Source organism: Ursus arctos, unplaced genomic scaffold, assembly GCF_023065955.2.
Source record: "Ursus arctos isolate Adak ecotype North America unplaced genomic scaffold, UrsArc2.0 scaffold_16, whole genome shotgun sequence".
NCBI classification, from domain to species: Eukaryota; Metazoa; Chordata; class Mammalia; order Carnivora; family Ursidae; genus Ursus; species Ursus arctos.
Window position 1 is genome coordinate 20,531,467 of NW_026622830.1, and position 18,030 is coordinate 20,549,496.

The 18,030-nt window shown below is 49.4% G+C and overlaps 1 long non-coding RNA gene and 2 other non-coding genes across 4 annotated transcripts; all 3 read right to left on the reverse strand.

Moving 5' to 3' along the window:
- Positions 1–5,258: 5,258 nt before the first annotated feature.
- Positions 5,259–9,850, reverse strand: LOC113258595 (uncharacterized). 2 transcript variants are annotated; one of them, XR_003317289.4, is made up of 4 exons: positions 9,657–9,850; positions 8,871–9,029; positions 5,726–5,908; positions 5,259–5,639 (listed from the first exon to the last, which is right to left on the reverse strand). It is a non-coding gene; the product is annotated as an uncharacterized LOC113258595 (long non-coding RNA). The 2 variants fall into 2 exon arrangements; XR_008959366.1 differs by having other exon boundaries at positions 5,726–7,668.
- Positions 6,577–6,710, reverse strand: LOC113258850 (small nucleolar RNA SNORA71). The gene has a single exon (XR_003317373.2). It is a non-coding gene; the product is annotated as a small nucleolar RNA SNORA71 (small nucleolar RNA).
- LOC113258853 (small nucleolar RNA SNORA71) lies at positions 8,238–8,363 on the reverse strand. The gene has a single exon (XR_003317376.1). It is a non-coding gene; the product is annotated as a small nucleolar RNA SNORA71 (small nucleolar RNA).
- Positions 9,851–18,030: the final 8,180 nt, after the last annotated feature.

Sequence of the window (18,030 nt, forward strand, 5' to 3'; positions counted from 1 at the left end):
CCGGTGTCCCCGTTTAGTCTCATGGCAACTGTCGTTTGTCCTCCAGAGCATTTATTACATTTCTTCATTTGTGGTTACTCGTTTATCATGATGGGACTGTGAGCTTACAACGGCCTGTGTTCACCGCTGTGTGTTCCCACTGCTTACGGCAGAACCTGACACTTAGTAGGCGCTCAATAAGCAAGTAGCGACTGACCGAATGTACAAACTCTGGGCACGCTAAGGTTGACTCCAGGAGATGGGGCTGGTGCTACAGAAGCCCTACAGAACTTGGAGTCCTGCTTCCAGAAGGTTCTGGAACATGATGCAGGGGCTTCTTCAGGCATACCTGATATATACCCAGCCCTACTCTGCCAGGATGTAGGATCCCCAGGAGGGATACCAGGGAAAGGGGGGCCTAGGTGAGAGCAGCTTCTTGAAGACTGTACAGGATGCAGCAGCCTTCCTGTAGAAGAAGCATCGTCAGGACACTCTTCTTACATGGAATTAGCCTTGAACCCCTCACCACCTACGTCTTTGCTGTCTGATAAAGTAGCCAGCAGCCACCTGTGGCTACTGAACATTCAAATGGGCTTAATCTAAACCCAGATGTGCTGTAAGCATAAAATACACACCAGATTTCAAAGACTTAGTTTGGGAAAAAGTGTAAAATATCTCATTGGTAATTTTTTATATTGGTTATAGACTGAAATGACAATATTTTCTGATATATTGCGTTAAATAAAATATATTATTAAAATGTACTTCATCCTCTTTTTACTTAAGTGGCTACCAGGAAACGTTTAAATTACCTTTGTGGGTTGCATTGTGTTTCTGTTGGATAATGCTATTCCAGACTATAAGCTCCATGAGACCCCCACTCTGCTTTGGTCAGAGCTGTATGCCCAGCTTACAGCGAGACTCAGCACACAGTGACTGTTCGGAGACATATAGGGTGTGGATTAATAAAACTTACTATCTTATGTACTTGTGTGTGACCCTCTTGAGGGCAGAGACTTTCTTTTTCATCACTGTATCTCTATTCTTAGCACAGCCTGACAAGTGTTTTTTGAATGGATGAGTGAACCTTCATTCTTCCGGCTCTCTGTTCTCCTACAGTAATAGCACAGTGGTGGCAAATACAAGGTCTCTAATAAAAAAAAGCAACAATAGTAAAGATCAACAATGGTTGATATTTTGGTGTTGGCTGAAACATGCCTATTGTCTCTGTACATGTCAGCTTCACAAGTTCAGTTCTAAAGACTGCTGATTTAGACGGGGAATATTTTAGAAGACTGGAAAATAGGCAACGTGAAGCAGATGGGACAGAAGAGTAACATACCCTAATTTCTAGTTTTCCAGCACAAACAAGCATCTGACAACCTGATATGCTCATGCTATTTATGAAATCAGCCTGCAACATTTTTCACTACTTAATACACCAGGCAATGGAAAACCAGCTGAGCCACTCATTAGAAGTAAGACAGGTCCCTTCGTTTCTCTGAGCCCAGGTTTCCTCATTTATAAAATGGAAGATAATAAAACCTACCTCACTGGGTTGCGAAGACTGAATGAGGTCATTATATCTACAGGCTTATTTAGTACAGTGCATGGCATTTAATCAAAGTTCGATTGGTGGTGGCAATGATTAACACCAGTCCTACTGGGATATCTGCAAATTAGCAAAGAAGAACGTATTTGTGGTGTCACGTTGACAGATGAGTCTGTCATCGTGACATTTGTTCTTCCTGTTAACCATCAACAAGCCCATCCAATAAAAATGGCTGACATTTACTGAGCACACAGTATGAGGTAGGTACTGTCCTGTGACTGAACATGCATCACCTTATTTTATCCTTACTGTGGGGGGTGGGTGCTGATGGTCAAATTACAGAGCCAGAGGGGCCCCTGAGTGGCTCAGTCGTTAAACGTCTGCCTTCGACTCAGGACGTGATCCTAGAGTCCTGGGATCGAGCCCCACATCAGGCTCCTCCCCTGGGAGCCTGCTTCTTCCTCTCCCACTCCCCCTGCTTGTGTTCCCTCTCTCGCTGGCTGTCTCTCTCTCTGTCAAATGAATAAATAAAATCTTAAAAAAAAAATTACAGAGCCAGAAACTGAGGTTCAAGGAGGCAAAAGAATGTGCTCCAGGCCCCACAGCGATTAAGGGACACTGTGAGAATTCAACAGGTTCTAAATGATTTCATTAGGCTGCTTCCCAGGGCAGGTGTAGTTAGGTATCCTGGTGACATGGCAGTTGTAGTCACGGGGACGGGGAGGCCTGCATGAGCTATTCCTGGTACACACTGTTAAGACCACCATTGGCCTCTTTCCTCATCCTTGAATGCTGACTGAGCTCCTGGCATGCACCAGTCACTGTACCTTTCAGGCTGTTAGGGGCAGAGGCTCTAATAAGGGCACAGTGGTGGTAACCCTAAGGTCTCTAATGAAAAAGGAAGACAAGAGTTTTGGTCACTTGGCCACGCCTCACAAAAATTCAGGGAAAACTGGACCCCAGAGCTTGTGGAACACAAACATGGTTTGGAAATTGAAAGATCTCCCCCTAGAAGAGTTCTAGAAATGGTCCCTCACCTGCAACAGGAGCTCAGTGTCTGTACCTTGAGATCCTGTGGTTAAAGGGACTCAATCCCTCTGTCTCTTCCTGTTTCTGCTCCTGTGACCAATTACTCCGGCTCCTAACATACTCACAACTCCCCAAGAAGACGACCTGCTCTTAGTCCTAGACCAAGGTCACAGGTTAGGGCTGCCCTCAGTGGCTGTGCTTCCCTAATCTACGGAGCTGTGGTCGAGGTGGGCGAGGGGGCTGCAGAGTTGGCAGAGGCAGAGCCTGCCCTCAAGACACGCACGGCCCAGTCTGACTGGCCAGTCCCCACCTGAATGGGCCGCCCCCCTCACCACACGGCAGCCATTCATCATCAGGTGCAGCACAACAGTGGCCTCTGCGGCCTCCTGTCCCCCCCCGTTCCCTAGGCCTGGTCCCCCAGAGGAAAGCTTCCTACCACCCTGTCTACACTGTAATGGAGGCAGCACAGGCTGCCATGAATGCCCAGAGGAGAGAGGCCCTCCCTTGACTCCAATCACACCTGCCAGGTGAGGCCTTCCCTGTCCGTTCAGTTTCAAGTGCCACTCCCCCTCTTGCCCCAGACTTCCTGTCTCATTTCCCTGCTTCATTATTTTTTCCCTTAGCCCATCTCTAGCATGCTACACGTTTTCTTTATTTATGGGCTGTCTCTGTCCTCTAAAATGTTAAGTACCTTGAAGGCAGGGGTTTGCTCTTTTGTTGACCAGTTCCTAGAATGGTGCTGAACATGAACGACACTGGGTACGAAGGAAAGGAAGGGCAGGGAATCCAGTCTGGCTGGGGGTGTAGCCAAGGCAGGCTTCCTGAAAGAAGTGACACAAGCTGAGTCAGGCCAGCCTCTGAAATGGGGATGTGTTCCAAGCATGTAGGCCAGGAAAAGGAGAGCACGTTCAGGAGCCTTCAGTAGTATGGCTGGGGCCTGCTCACGGGTAGTGGCGCATGGGGTTAGGATGGAGAGGCAGACCGTGGGCAGCGAGAAGGGCCTGGCAGGCAGCCTGGAGAATGGGATGTCTATGCTAGGGCTGAGGCTCAGATGGGACCTGGGGAGTAGAGGGCGGGGGAGGGCAGACCAAGAGGCTGGGCCAGGGGTAAGGATTGTTTACGGTTTGGAAGTGAACGAGTTGTTGACTGAGGAGAGCTGTGCTGAGTGCGGACTGTGCACCCGCTGCCGCAGCGAGGACCTCCCTGATCTCCCTGGCCCGCCATTATACTAGGGTGCCACAGAAACAGGGCAAAGATGGCTGACTCCTCCACAACCTGACCAGTTGGGCTTACTGAGAAGGACATTTTGGTGATGCCAGGCCAAGCCACAGTCAGCGATCACGCCTCTATAGCCCCAAGACGCCCCTCCCTTGGCCCTTTCAGCAACCATGGCCATATCGCCTCCTCCTTTCTTCCCCAGCACTCCCTCGCTGCCCGCTCCTGCAGATCATGGACCAAGTGGCATGGCAGCAGAAATGCCCCCGGCCACAGGACTGAGGTGCGGGCACGGAGGCAGTCAAGAAAACGATGAGAAAATAAACAGAATAAAAGGGAAGGGAACACGACGCACGGGGCTACCCAAAGCTGACCCAGGGCTACTGAAGATGGCAGAAGCTGCCTGGCAAAGAGGGGGCTGGTCAGTGTAAAAGAGAAGACATCTACAAACAGCAAGCCAACAACCAACAGTTAAACTTCACTGGAAAGGAATTTTGGCCAAGCTGGGAAAAATGCGTTCATTTTTCATGAGGGGACTAGGGCCACGGTTGGAGGACACTGGCCCAGACAGTGGAGTGGGTAGGGGACCTTCAAGAGTGGGCAACGTCAGGTCCTTGGGTAGGAATTCAGGAGAGGGGCGAGGGAAAAAAAGGGCCTCTGCCGGAGCTGCTGGGCAGAGCAGACGCTTCAACCCCAAGAATGCCTCCTGCGGACTGAGGCCGTCAAGGTGCTGAACTCACAAAAGTGGGCCTGACCACCTGGTTTTGACCTCAGCCCCAATCAAGGTGATTTCAATTTCCATGAAAGGAATGGACAATCAACTCCTCCCTTTCTACCTCTGTGAGTTCCTGTGTGGACCGTACCTGAAAAATGAGACCAGAGGAGCACCTACCCACGTGTGGGAAGGCACATGGGCGCAGGGCACACTAGTGCCATGACTGTCACTGAACAGAACTCCCAGAGACCAAATCTACCTTGCGGCAACAGCAACAGAAATCCCGACACCTGGCCTTTGCCTCCTCCAGCCCCAGAGCTCTCCAAAGGACAGGTGTTCCTCGTCCACACCACGCCCGCCCCTGCTCAGAACCATCTCCCAAAATCCCCCAGGGGAACCCCAGCCCCAGCACTCAGGGCACTCCTGCCTCCTCCAGGACTTCAGCCCCTGACTCTGCCTCTGCGTCCACCCCACCGTCAGACTCTTTTCCAAAGCCCCGGCCCCGATGTCCTTCAGCCAACAATTCTAACATTTTCCTTTTCTCCCAAACCTGAGCCCTCCAGAAGTACTTGGGATTGTCCAACCCTTAGTCCAAATTCTACATCCCAACTCCAGTCCCTAGGTCAGCCTTGGGAGTGCACTAAGTGGAACATCTCAGAGAGTAAAAAATGGAAGTCTGCTCATGACCCACCTTCTTTATACCTACCTTGCTGGCACGTGGAGGTATGGATTTAAAAAGAGAAGACAAACAACAAAAACAAGCAGCAGGGCAGTTTCAAGATTTATTGGGTGGGTGAGAGGACAAGGATGCACTGTGCAGAAAACTCTTGGTTCTAAAACGTTACAGGAGGAGTAGGTTGGGAGACGTGAGGCTGCTGGACAACCTGGCCAGGTGGAAGGGAACCAGTCTTCCTGGTCCACGGCGCTCGGTGACACCTGCTGGGGGAGTGGCAGAAACAGCTGAAGTCTCTAGCTCTGGACCTCAAGCCTCCAGGGTCCCAGGGCTTTCCCTCTGGCCTGCTTACACAGAGGGAAAAGTGCTTCCATGCTGTGCTGAGGCAACAGGGTAAGAAGGTCTGGCGATGCTTCACCTGGCAACATTATTCTTCATCATGCTACTCCAGTGTCCACGATCAACCCCGACATAATCTAAAGGAGAAAGTCCAATGAGGCCAGCAGCCTGGAATTTCCGTATCAGAAACACAGGCCGACTTAGCCCCTTGGCATTAACTCACCATGAGGAGGTCCCTCCAGGGCAGCTGGGGCCTGGGTCGTCCTGAGAGGGCCAGTGCCTCCGTCCACTCAGGCTTCCTCCAGCAATCTCCAGCTCCGAGGCAGCACTCCTAGAGCGAGGAGGATGCCACAGAGCAGGAGGTCACAAGTGTCCGGGTTCCAACGTGATCTCATCTTTCTCCAAGCTGTTATCAATGAGAATGCCCCCAATTAATCAGGCATGAGCTACCAGGTTTTTTTCACACCAAACACAGCTCAAAAATGAATCTCAATGCTCCCAGAGAAGAGTCAAAATAAACACTGTCTTAAAAAATGGTCATTTTCAGGGCAAGAGCAGATATAGTAACTGATAGATGGCTGGAGAGCGCAAGCTCAGAGGCCCCTCCCACTGAGCCCCCCACCTACACCCACCCCACCTTGGGAGTGAAGGTCACCATTTCAGCCTCCCTCCACTGTCATTACATCCCTGCACATCTGTCTCTCGGGTGCTTGTGCTCACCCCGGCGTCAAACTCCTCCTGTTGCTCCGCCCCTCTCTACCCAAATACCTTCCTATTTCCCATCACATCCCACCCCTTCAAAGACCTGCCCAGGGCCACCAAATCCAAAAAACTGCTGCCCTTTGAAAATCTTATGGCAATCAGTATACATCACCCAGTATCACACAGTATCCCTATGCAGAATTCATTCTGGCTCCTTAAACCCTATAAAGTACCTAAACTTGAACATAAACATAGCCCGGTTCCCCACAACAGGAGGCCAAGCTGAGAAAGCTCAAGTGTCCCATCACTGACTCTCACACAGCATCACTCAATGCCTGAGGCCAGACGGCACTAGCAGGAGAGCAGCAGGAGTGTGTGAAAGCGCCAGCATTTGGAAGGGACAGGTGTGGACCCTCCAAACACGGGAAGCTGCTTTCAACGATTCCTCTCCCTGCATTATCAATGACCAGAGCACAGACCGCCCATGATTGCTTTCGAATGCAGGTGCTTGAAGGGCAGAGGGAGACCTAGGAAGAGAAGCAGGTGCTACTGGCCTTTGGAATAGACTGAATCTGGGGAAACCACCCAGGCAGCACAGGACTTCAGGAGTGGCCATTCTTGCAAAAGCCCCACAGAAACTCCCTGCCAAGGGGAATCAAAGAGAAGTCACTTTTGGCAAAAGCGCTGCGAAAATCTTAGGGTTGGAAATGACAGGAATCCTGTGGTCTTAAGCAGCACAGAAATCACCTCTATCATAAGTTTGTTTGTTTCTTTTTTTTTTTAAGATATTATTTATTTATTCGACAGAGATAGAGACAGCCAGTGAGAGAGGGAACACAAGCAGGGGGAGTGGGAGAGGAAGAAGCAGGCTCATAGCAGAGGAGCCTGATGTGTGGCTCGATCCCACAACGCCGGGATCACGCCCCGAGCCGAAGGCAGACGCTTAACCGCTGTGCCACCCAGGCGCCCCATAAGTTTGTTTCTTAAATGAAGAGAATAAGACTCTGAATAGGTCACTGAGAGAGCAGCCCAAAGGAATTCAAAGCCAAGGACAGGAGTCTCTGAAGTGTGGGTCTCATTTCCCATTACAACATGCTTCTGCCGTCACTCCAAGGACAGAAGGCAGACCCTCCAGAGAGCGCTTGTGACCCAGTGGGACTCTGGAGACCCTACCTCTGCAGCAGCCGCTGAGGACATTTCAAGGGCTAGATGTGATCTAGGTTGCCTGGGATCGAGGGAACAGATCTGGGGGCTCATAGACATTACCTTCTCACCTCTCAGCTCCCCTATATCTTCATATGAAGCCCCTAGGAACCCACAAATGACTGAACCAGATGCAAGGAACGAACACTCCAGACAAGAGACCTCTTACCTCAAGGACACTGGGGTCTAGAATGTTCCTGATACAATTCCCACGATGCCTCTGCACACGGTGGGCTCATCTGCAACAGACCCAACTTGTCCCTGCTCACAGGAGGGCATGGTAGGCATCAGGAAGGGGCTTAGCACAGTAGTTACCAGAGAGTTAAGGAAGCATTCCACACATGTTGGCTGTTATTATTTCCTCAACAGACACACTACTTCCTTGTCAAAAAGACAGCAGTTGACTCTAAAGAGGGAGACAGTGCGTGGCCTATGACAGGGTGGCCAATGCTGACGAATGCATCATTAATCAAGGATAGCCTGAAAAGGATGTCAAGGCCCGATTTACAGGCGTGTGCCACGGGTGCCCGGCAACACCTATGCTGGACATCGAGGAAAACAAGTAACACACACAGCCTGGTTCCCAACAGCACGGAGAGAAAGTCAAAGCCCCAACGGTGACACTCATGCACACACAACTGCCCCCGGGGCCCTGGAGGCCCAAGGTGTCTGCGGACAGGATGGAATGTGGGCAAACTCCTGGAAGGTGAGGACGTGCACCCTCCAAACACAGGACAACCCTTCCCCGAATCCTCTGCCTCCACTACCAGGGAGCACGACGTTCGCACCAGGTGACAGGAGACATCTGAAAGGTGGTAGGAAAGAGGAAGTGCGGGAATGTTCCAGGTTTGAAAGGGACAGGAGTGGACCCTCCGAACACAGGGAAACACTTTCGGCAAACCCTTTCCCTGCACTATCGGTGACCTGGACATGGGCAGCCCAGGTTAGCAGCCTGCTATCTTCCCAGGCAGCAGAAAGCTGCCCGCCAAGCCCGGGACCCAGAGCATCATCACCACTTCATGTAAAGATTCCATCTCCCATCATCAACCGGAAGACCAACTCCTGGCAAAAATGCCTATATTGTTTATTCACCCCCCACATACAGCTTGAGTACCTACTACGTGCCAGGCACCGTGGGCTCAAAAACAAAGGACACACACAAGACCTCTGTCCTCCCAGAGCTCTGGCAGTTTCCCCACTTAAAAGAAAGTGAAGCTCAGGACGAGGAAATAACCGAGCCAAGGTTATGCGGCTGGCCAGGGGCTGAACCAGGATCTGAACCCAGACCTCTCTGACCCCAATCCCACCCCACCCCACCTACCACACCAGGCCTCCTTCTGCGCAAGTGCTTTGCAAGAAGGGTCTCAGAACCTGCGCTCCAGGACCACGCCCCTCCCCGCGCTGTGGCAGGAAGGCAAGGAGCCCCCTCCCTGGTCAAGGTGCTCAGGCGCAGCAGCACTTACCCAGCAGGCCTCAGCCCTGCACATGGGGGGGGGGGGCATCTGGCGCTGCGGACCACGGTCCTGCGGGGCAGAAAGGGGTGCTGCCTGCGGCTCGGCCCGCAAAGCCGTCCAAGGGACAGTCTCCATCTGCTTCCAAGACAGCCGCAGAGCTCGCACGGCCTAGGCACGGAAGAGAACGGGGAAGGGGCTTTAGTGCCAGCAGGGAGGCAGGAATCACACGCTGCCCCTCTGCGGCCCTGCGAGCACCCCCGAATGAAAGCGCAGACAACTGCCCTGCACAACCGGAGTTTTCACACTCTCCGTTAAAGACAGGGGACGGGAAAACGGGTTCACGCTCCTCAGGTCACTTCGTAGGCAACGGATGAATGGCTCTGGGGGACTCAAGGCCCGGAGCCGGGGGTGGGTGTGTGCGTGAAAATCGCGGGGTCCGCGGCGCCCCTCGGGCCGGGGAACACAGGTGGCCGCGCACCCCGAGCCGCGGCACTCGGCCCGCGCGTCGCCAGACCCGCTTCTGGTCGTACTTAGTGGGACCCGAGTCTTCCCCGCGGGCGGCGGATCGGACCCGGGGCCCCTTTCTCGAGGACCCGCCTCCCGAGAGGTCCGCACCTAGCGGAGGGGTCGGACACGGAGCCAAGAGCGGGGCCCGGAATCCGGAGGGCTGGACTCCGCCGGCTCTCCCCGCCCCCTCGGGCCTCAGTTTCTCCTCCTGTCGTGGAGAGGGCGGGATGCAGCACCGGCCTTGGAGGGCCGGGGGTCCCTGTGCAGCGCGGCCCCACAGTGACTCACCCGGGGCGCCGGGACTGTTGTCGGCGGGGGTCAAAGGGAACGACGCGGAGAAGGTGCGGCACGGTGCTGGAGGGTTCGGGACCGCTCGGGGAGGCGGCAGGAACCAAAAGAAACCCACCCTCCCTCCCAGAGCGGGCGGAAATGCAGCTGGGGCGCGGGCTGCGGCCTAGAGCGGCGTCTCCCGGGCTGAACCTGCGCGCGCGGTGTGTTCGCGCCCCCTCGTGGATAGGAGGTGAAAATCTGAGCGGCCAAGTATCCAAGCATCCCTTTATCTTCCCATCACCCCGTCCGTCCATCCGTTTATCCGGAAAATATTTAGGGAGCACCAGCTTTCCCATCCATCCATCCACCCACTCACCCACACACCCATCCAGTCATACATCTATGTGTTCATCTAGACTCCCATTCCCCCGCCCCGGAAAATCTACAGAGCAGCAACTCGTATCAGGGACTGGGATAAGCATTGGAAATATATTGAAGAAGTCAGACAGGGTTCCTGATTTCTTTGTTGTTATATTCTTGTAGGAATAATGAGCCAGCGAATGCAGTAATTAAAATTATGACAAGTTGGGATGTCTGGGGGCTTAGTTGATTAAGTGTCTGCCATAAAAACTCTTTTTAAAAAAGGAGTTTTTAAAAAAAATCATGGCAAATGGGGCGCCTGGGTGGCGTCTGCCTTCGGCTCAGGGAGTGATCCTGGCATTCTGGGATCGAGCGCGCCACATCAGGCTCCTCCGCTAGGAGCCTGCTTCTTCCTCTCCCACTCACCCTGCTTGTGTTCCCTCTCTCGATGGCTGTCTCTCTCTCTGTCAAATAAATAAATAAAATCTTAAAAAAAAAATCATGGCAAGTGTTACAAAGGAAATGGGCAGGGTGGTATAATAGTGGGGACATACCTAGCCAGGGTGGAAAGCAAGGGCCTGCCGGAGGGAATAGCAGTGTTTTTCTTTTTCTTTTCTTTTTTTTTTTTTAATGAAGATTTTATTTATTTATTTGTCAGGGAGAGAGAGCAAGCAGGGGGAACGGCAAGCAAAGGGAGAAGCAAGCTCCTCACTGACCAAGGAGCCCAAGGGGGGACTCCATCCCAGGACCCTGGGATCATGACCCAAGCTGAAGACAAATGCCCAACCAACTGAGCCACCCAGGTGGCCCCAACAGTTTTTTTTATAGTGTGATATCTGTCACTCCAATGCCCCATCCCACCAATGCTACAGAGGACAGTAATACCATAATGTTAAATCATCACTAAGTTTTAAGCACACATTATATTCCAGGATTTTGATCCATTTAATCATCATATCCTATAAGGTAAACACTATTATTATCCATTTTGCTGATGAGGAAACAGAAGCTCAGAAAGTTTAATTACTGTCCAGGATCATGCAGTTCATAAGTGTTAAGAACCGTGCATGTTCTGAGAGCGGACCCTACTTTCAAGCTAACCAGTTAGCCTATTGCTTTGTGGGTGCTGGCAGGGGACACAAAATTCTCGAGTCAATCTTAGGACCGTATTACTGTGGCAAAAGAGAGAGAGCTTTATGTTCATTCAGGTTGGTTCCTATGCCACCTGGGTCCCATGGGGTGGTGCCTGGCCCACGATGGCTGCCTGCACACATACTCTGTTACAGCGTTACGGGATTGGGCCACTGAGTTGGGGGGATTCACCACTTACAGCAGACAGAAGCCAGCCTGATTTTAGTCTGGGAGGAGACTTTATCTCCTCCTTCAAGGTTTCTCACTGCAAAACACAGCTCTAAGAAAGGGCCCAGGTAAAGAGGAGTCAAGACCTTGAATTCTTAGCATATCCAGCAAGAACGTCCATTGATACTCAGGGCCCATGGCAGAATGCTTCTCCCAGCAGTAGGTATCAGAGTCAAAATTCAAACCCAGAAATCAATCTAAGAACAATTTAGAAGGTGTTTGAAAATGTGTTTGATAATATTTAATTTCTTTTGGGGCGGTAATATTTAATTTCTTCTCCTGGTCAGAAAAGTATATTTTGGCATACTTGGATGAAACAGATGTTTTCTTCACGTGATACGGATCATCACCAACAACAATGCCCACATCTAGAGGCTTTCTCAGAAAAACTAGGACCAACAAACTGCCTATTTTCGTGTGAATCTGGGTATATAAATGGCTAGGACATCCAGAGTTTGGACCTATTCACTCTTTCTCCCTGATTTGCTTGTGGCTCTTCCCGTTGAACTTAGTCTTGTTGGGAATGTCAGTTATGGTGTCCTGCCCTTCTCTGACAAAAAGTCGGATGTGCGACCCATGCTGGGAAAATGATGCTTTCCTTCTTGATTTTTCATGGCGGATGTGAGGAAGCATGGATCCTAAAGCAGCTTGAAGGCTAGCTATGGAACCATGACTGGAGTCAGCCTTCTGTCAGTTTCCAAAAGGCGGCTTCTTGGAAGTGGTGTGCCCTGGCAGGGTTTTGAAGGGCTCACATAGAAAGGGGGAACAGGAAGACATTCAGGGAAAGGGACGAAGAGGAAGACTCAGAAACTGAAGCGTGAGGAGGGGTGGGGGAATGAGTATGGGAAACCCTTAGGGGCTGGATGGGGTCATATCTCAACATCTCGCTGTATGGTAACAGAGCAGCTTTAAATGTTGATACAGGACAAGAAAAATCCTCATTATTACTATGGAAGAGAACTCACCTGATTCTAAAATGTAAGAAAAAAATTCCATGTGTCGCAGTCTGCTCTTGACACTGGAGGACTTAAAAAAATGAGAGAAGAGGACAATTGAACTGATCCCAGTGGAGTACATCAATGAAATTACAAAAGCAGAAAGTAAGATGGCAGAAAACGAGCATAACCATATTTAGAGCAGCAGAGGCAAACACTTCCAGGAATGAGAGCGAGGTCGGAGGACAGTCAGAGCAGAGAGTAAAAAACTAGAGAAAAATAAAATCGAAAACTTATGTAAAATGAACGCATTCCTGAAAAATATATAGCAAAATCGCCTGCAGGAGAAATAGAAAACCTGAATCATCTTAGAACACTTTAAAGTGTTAAGTCAGTAGTTAACAATATTTCCACAAAGAATTCAGACTTACGCCTTCTCCGAGATAATAGATGAAGAGGGAGTCGTTCTCAGTTCACAGAGTAACCACGATCCCAAAATTAGGCAAGGTTATTGAAAGGAAAAGTAAATTATAGTCCATCTCATGAATGTAGATGTAAACATCTTTCAAAATATATTGGCAACGTCAGGGGGAAGCAGCCCAGACCCCCGGTACCCTTAAAGGGCAGTAACTGCGCTCCTATCTTGTGAATGTCTTCTGACCATTGATTTCAGTCCTCTGGTCTCCAGGATAGTGACAGAATAAATTTCTGCCTTTGTAAGCCCCACAGTTTGTGATACTTTGTTATGACAGTGTTAGGAAATTAATACAACAGACATACTTAGAACTTTTCTCTACCACATTCTAGCTGTATTAGCAAGTGACTTCATCTTTCTGAACCTCAGTTTTTAAACTTTAAAATACATAAAATATGCAAATTGGTGCAGCTGCTATGGAAAATAGTATAGTATAGCAACTGCTCAAAAAATTAAAAATAGAATTACCATATGATCCAGCAATTCCCCTTAAGGGTATGTTCTTGAAACAATTAGGAATGTGGTCTTAAAGAGATATTTGTCTACCTGCGTTCATAGCAGCACTAATCATGAGAGCCAAAGGTGGGAGCAACTCAAATATCCAACAACAGATGAATGGATAAAAAAAATGTGACACGCACACGTACGCACACCAGCGGAATATTATTTAGCCTTAAGGAAGGAAGGAAATTCTGAGATATGCCACAGCATGGAATAACCCGGAGGACATGCTGTTAAGTGAAATAAGCCAGACACAAAAGGACACATACTGTATGATTCCACTAACATGAGGCACCTAGAGTAGTCAACTTCAGAGACAGAAGGGAGAATGGTGGCTGTCGGGGGCTGGGGAAGCCAGGAATGGGGAATTGTTGTTTCAAAGGTACAAGTTCAGTTTTGCAAGATAAAAATTCCAGAGATTGATTGCACAACAGTGTGAATGTACTGAACGCTACTGAGCTGAATACTTAAAAATGGTTAAGATGATAACTTTCATGTTACGCATATTTTACCACAATTAAAAAATTTAATGGTAGCTGAAATAATACATTGAAACTCAGTAGTATAAGGGCTTTTTAAAAAATAGGTGTTGGGTTATAGTAAGGCAGTTTAATAAATTTTAGTATCATCATCATAATCATCATTATCACTTGATAAAAATTAATACCCGTTCATAACTTTTAAAAATTCTTAGAATTCTAGAAACAGAATATATAACATAAACCATCTGCCAATATTATACGTAATGGTCGAATCATAGAAGCATTCTTCTGTTTTCATCCTGGAAGTCCCAGAGAAATAATTGTGGGGGGGTTGTCTGATGCCCTTGGCCAGGAAGACCCAAGGTCTTAAAAGTGAAGAATTGATGTGGTCAGTTACCATGGCAAAAGATAATGGGGCAAAGCCAAATATTATCCTGGAATGCCCAAGTATTCAAGCAAAAAAGTTAAGCCAGGAAAGTTTAAGAAATAAGCCACATAGATCTCAGTGATTTAGTTCGCAAGGAAGGTCCAGGGTTGTTGTTCAGGGAGGCCCAAGTTAATTAGCTGCGACCATTCAGATTGAGTAGTCAAGACAGTTGTTTTCAAGGATTGTCCACCATGGATAGAAGGAAAGTCCAGTGTCCCTGCTAAGGCTATCAGTCTCTAGCTAGGACTCTAGTTCATGAGGGCCCAGCCTTGCTAGTTTCTAGAGGGAGAGGGCCACTGCTTCTCATGCCTGTCCCCACGGCAAAGCCTGAGCCATTCATAACTTCCCTGAGCCCACACTGAGTCCCTCTCCAGAACCAGTGGTCCACAGCCCAGAACAAAAATGAACCAGAAGCAAAACTCGTATGAGAGAGGGTGTCAGGGTCAGAGGACCCAGCTAGGGGACCTAGGGAGAAGAAGGGATGGAGACCCAGGTGGAAGCTGACCCTGGTGGGAAGCGTCCAGTGAGGGCCTGTGGCTGTTGGAGACCCCAAAACAGGCCAAGACCCAGGCCATGTATAGCTTAGGAAGAGTCCGTCGTGCTTGAGAGGCCCTAAGGGGCTAGACTGGCCATGGCTTCCATCATGCCTCAGTCCCACCTTGCAGGAGCTGGAGCCTATTCTTTCCGAAAGAAGAAGTAACAGATGAGCAGCAAGAAGCAGAGGAGGAAGATGAACAGATACAGCAAGGTTTCCAGCATGGTGACCATTCTTAATGCAGGGACAGGGCCTGGAGCTCTTGCAGGCCTCACAAGGTTGGCTCTGGACTTCAAGCTTGGACCCTGGGCACCACCTCCTTGGAACAATCTGTCCAGAAAGCCACAGCTCCCTCTCCCCAAGGGAAGGAGTTCCACACCACAGGGATCTCTCAGCCACTGTGAGGTCACAAACTCCAGGATGGTGGAATGTTGGCCTCCTAGCTCTAGCCCTAATCTGTATCAATGTGATCAGTCTGTGGAAAGCAGGACTCCTGGTACGTAATCATATAATTTTTTTGCCTGCCTCTTTAGACTTTCTAAATGGTAGTGTCTTTTCCCTATCCTTAGAAAAATATCGGGCAGGCCTCATAGCTTTTCTGATCATTCTTAGGTAATAAGTAACCACTAAAATTGCGAACACTGTTTCCATTTGATAATGACCAGTCTAGTATATAAATCACATTTTCAATAATTATAGGTAAGACTTCTCTCACCCTCTGGGGCCAAGTGTGGGGTGGGCTGCTATCTGCTGAGAGGGGACAGGAGACTTCTCCCTTATCCAAGTGTATTTCTCTTCACCAGGAGGACTCTGGCCATTCTCTTATCCCCAATATCTCCAGGATCGGAACAGATGGAATAAAGATTAAGGTGGAGGGAGGACTTCTCTCCAGGTTGGGCACATATTTAACGTAGGTCTTTCTCTCTTGGCCTCTATTGCAGGGGTTTTTTGGAGAACCCAACCTTTGTTCTCCTAGGGATATGAACAGGCCAGGCCTGGTCCCCTCACCCTAGCAGGCTCCCTCTTGGGCAGTACCTCTTGGGTAGCAGGTGGGCACTCCTACTGATACCAGAGACTGGGGGAGTTCTTGGGTCCTGAGCCCTCAACCACAGCCGGTGCCAGGTTCTTGACTTTGCCTTGACAAAGAATTCAGGGGTGAATCACAGTAAAATATAGCAGAGAAGCTTTATTGCAAAGCAAAAGTACACACTCGAAGCGGAGGTTGTACAGGTGCACTCAGAGAATCTGAGTGGCATGGGTAGATGTGGGATTCCGATTTTTTTAAATTAATTTTTTTATTATTAACATATAATGTATTATTTGTTTCGGGGGTACAGGTCTGTGATTCATCAGTCTTACACAATACACAACGCTCCATCACCAAGCCACCCCATCACTCCCACCCCCCTCCACTCCAGCAACCCTTAGTTTGTTTCCTGAGATTAAGAGTCTCTTATGGTTTGTCTCCCTCTCTGGTTTCACCTTATTTCATTTTTTCCTCTCTTCCCCTATGATCCTCTGCCTTGTTTCTCAAATTGGGATTCTGATTCTTACAAGCAGTTATAACCAAGGGGTGGAATATTCATGTAGGATTTTGGAAATAGCTCCAAGAACTCCATATAGGATTACGCATGCTCTAGTGACTGCACTATGCGCAGGCGCACTCTGATTTTTCTCTTGCGGACACGCGGTTTAGAGTCAAGATCTACGAGGAGGAGTCCTCTAGCGCCCCCAGTGGAGGGGTCATTCTCCATCAGTTGCAGGCTAACTGGGGCTTTTGCGCATGCGTGCCGCAGTCGTGTGGTGTTATCCCGAAGGCTTCTTATGGCGACAAGCATCCTGTTACCCCATAGGTGCGAGGTCAGTTCCCTGTTCCTTGTCTTTCTTCCTCCGGCCGCTACCCAACATTTCCCTATTCTACCTGCCTCACTACCACAGATGCTACACCTGCCGAAGAAAATGACGAACCTTGGACTGAGGAGTGGGTCAGGCCTGGCTCCCCTGTGCTCCCTAATGCCAGGTAACACATATCAAGCTCCCACGTGTTTCTGCCGGAACCCCTGATACTCAGATACTCCTCTTGTTCTCCCTCTTTGGGGCCGGGGGGGGGGCTATTTTAAGATATAGAATTCATAATTCTCCCTCTTTTTAATGTGTAACTGTACTGTTAATACCCTCAACTTAGAGAATTCAGAGTCACGAGCAGTCACTGTGCAGTTATTTCCTTCCTAAATTCTGCATCCGGCCCAACACCTTCTTTGGAAGGCAGCTGCCATCTTATCAGATGGAACCTTCACAAATTGCCAGTATTGGGCCATAGTTTGCTGACCACAACAGCAATTTGTTGTTGCTCAGCCGTTCATTCCTATATCGTCGTGCCTCCTTGGTGCCTTGCTGAAATGTCCCTTTTAACATCCGGTTATCCTAATGATTAGCAAGCATCAGCCACACCTCTTAGATGCCCAGCCTCCTCGAGGCACTGGGGATGCACAAATAAACTGCCCCAGATCCCCTCCCTGGCATCCTAGGAGCAAGAGGTGCAGGAGAATAATCTAGGATTGAATCGTGGCTCTCCCCTTTTTTAATCTTCTTAGGGCACCCTTGCCTTAATCTCCAGCTTGGGACAATAAGGCCCCCAGCCTGAGCCATGCATGAGGTCCAGCTCCTCCTAGGATGTCCCACGCTCATGGGGTGCTGGGTGCTGTGGAAGGGACAAGCTCTCAGCCTCCTGCTTGATGCTTCTCTCCTCTGGCTTGCAAGAGCTGATCAAAGCCAGATGGCTTTAGACCTGCGCTGATGCACAGAGCAGCCAGCAGCCACGGTGGTTTATGGAGCACTGGAAATATAAGTGGTACAAATGTCCGTGTTAAGCACGCGCCAGATTCTAAAGACTGTCAGAGGAAACAGATAGCAAATATCTCATTAATAATTTAAAGATATTAAATGCTGAAATGACAGTATTTTGGTTATATTGGGTTAAAAAATATACTATTAAAATTAATTTCACCCTTTTTTGTGCCTTTTTAATGTGGCCCTTAGAACATTTTATTTTTATTTATTTTTAAAGATTTTATTTATTTCAGAGAGAGAGAGAGCATGAATGGGGGCAGCGGGGTAGAGGGAGAAGCAGACTCCCTGCCGAGCAGGGAGCCGAAAGCGGGGTGATCGTGACTTGAGCCGAAGGCAGATGCTCAACCTACTGAGCCCCCCAGGTGCCTCAGAACATTTTAAATTATGTATGTGGCTAGCATTATATTTCTACTGGCAGCGCTGCCTTAGACTTTTCCAACAGCACATTCTCTCAGCTTCATAAATAAT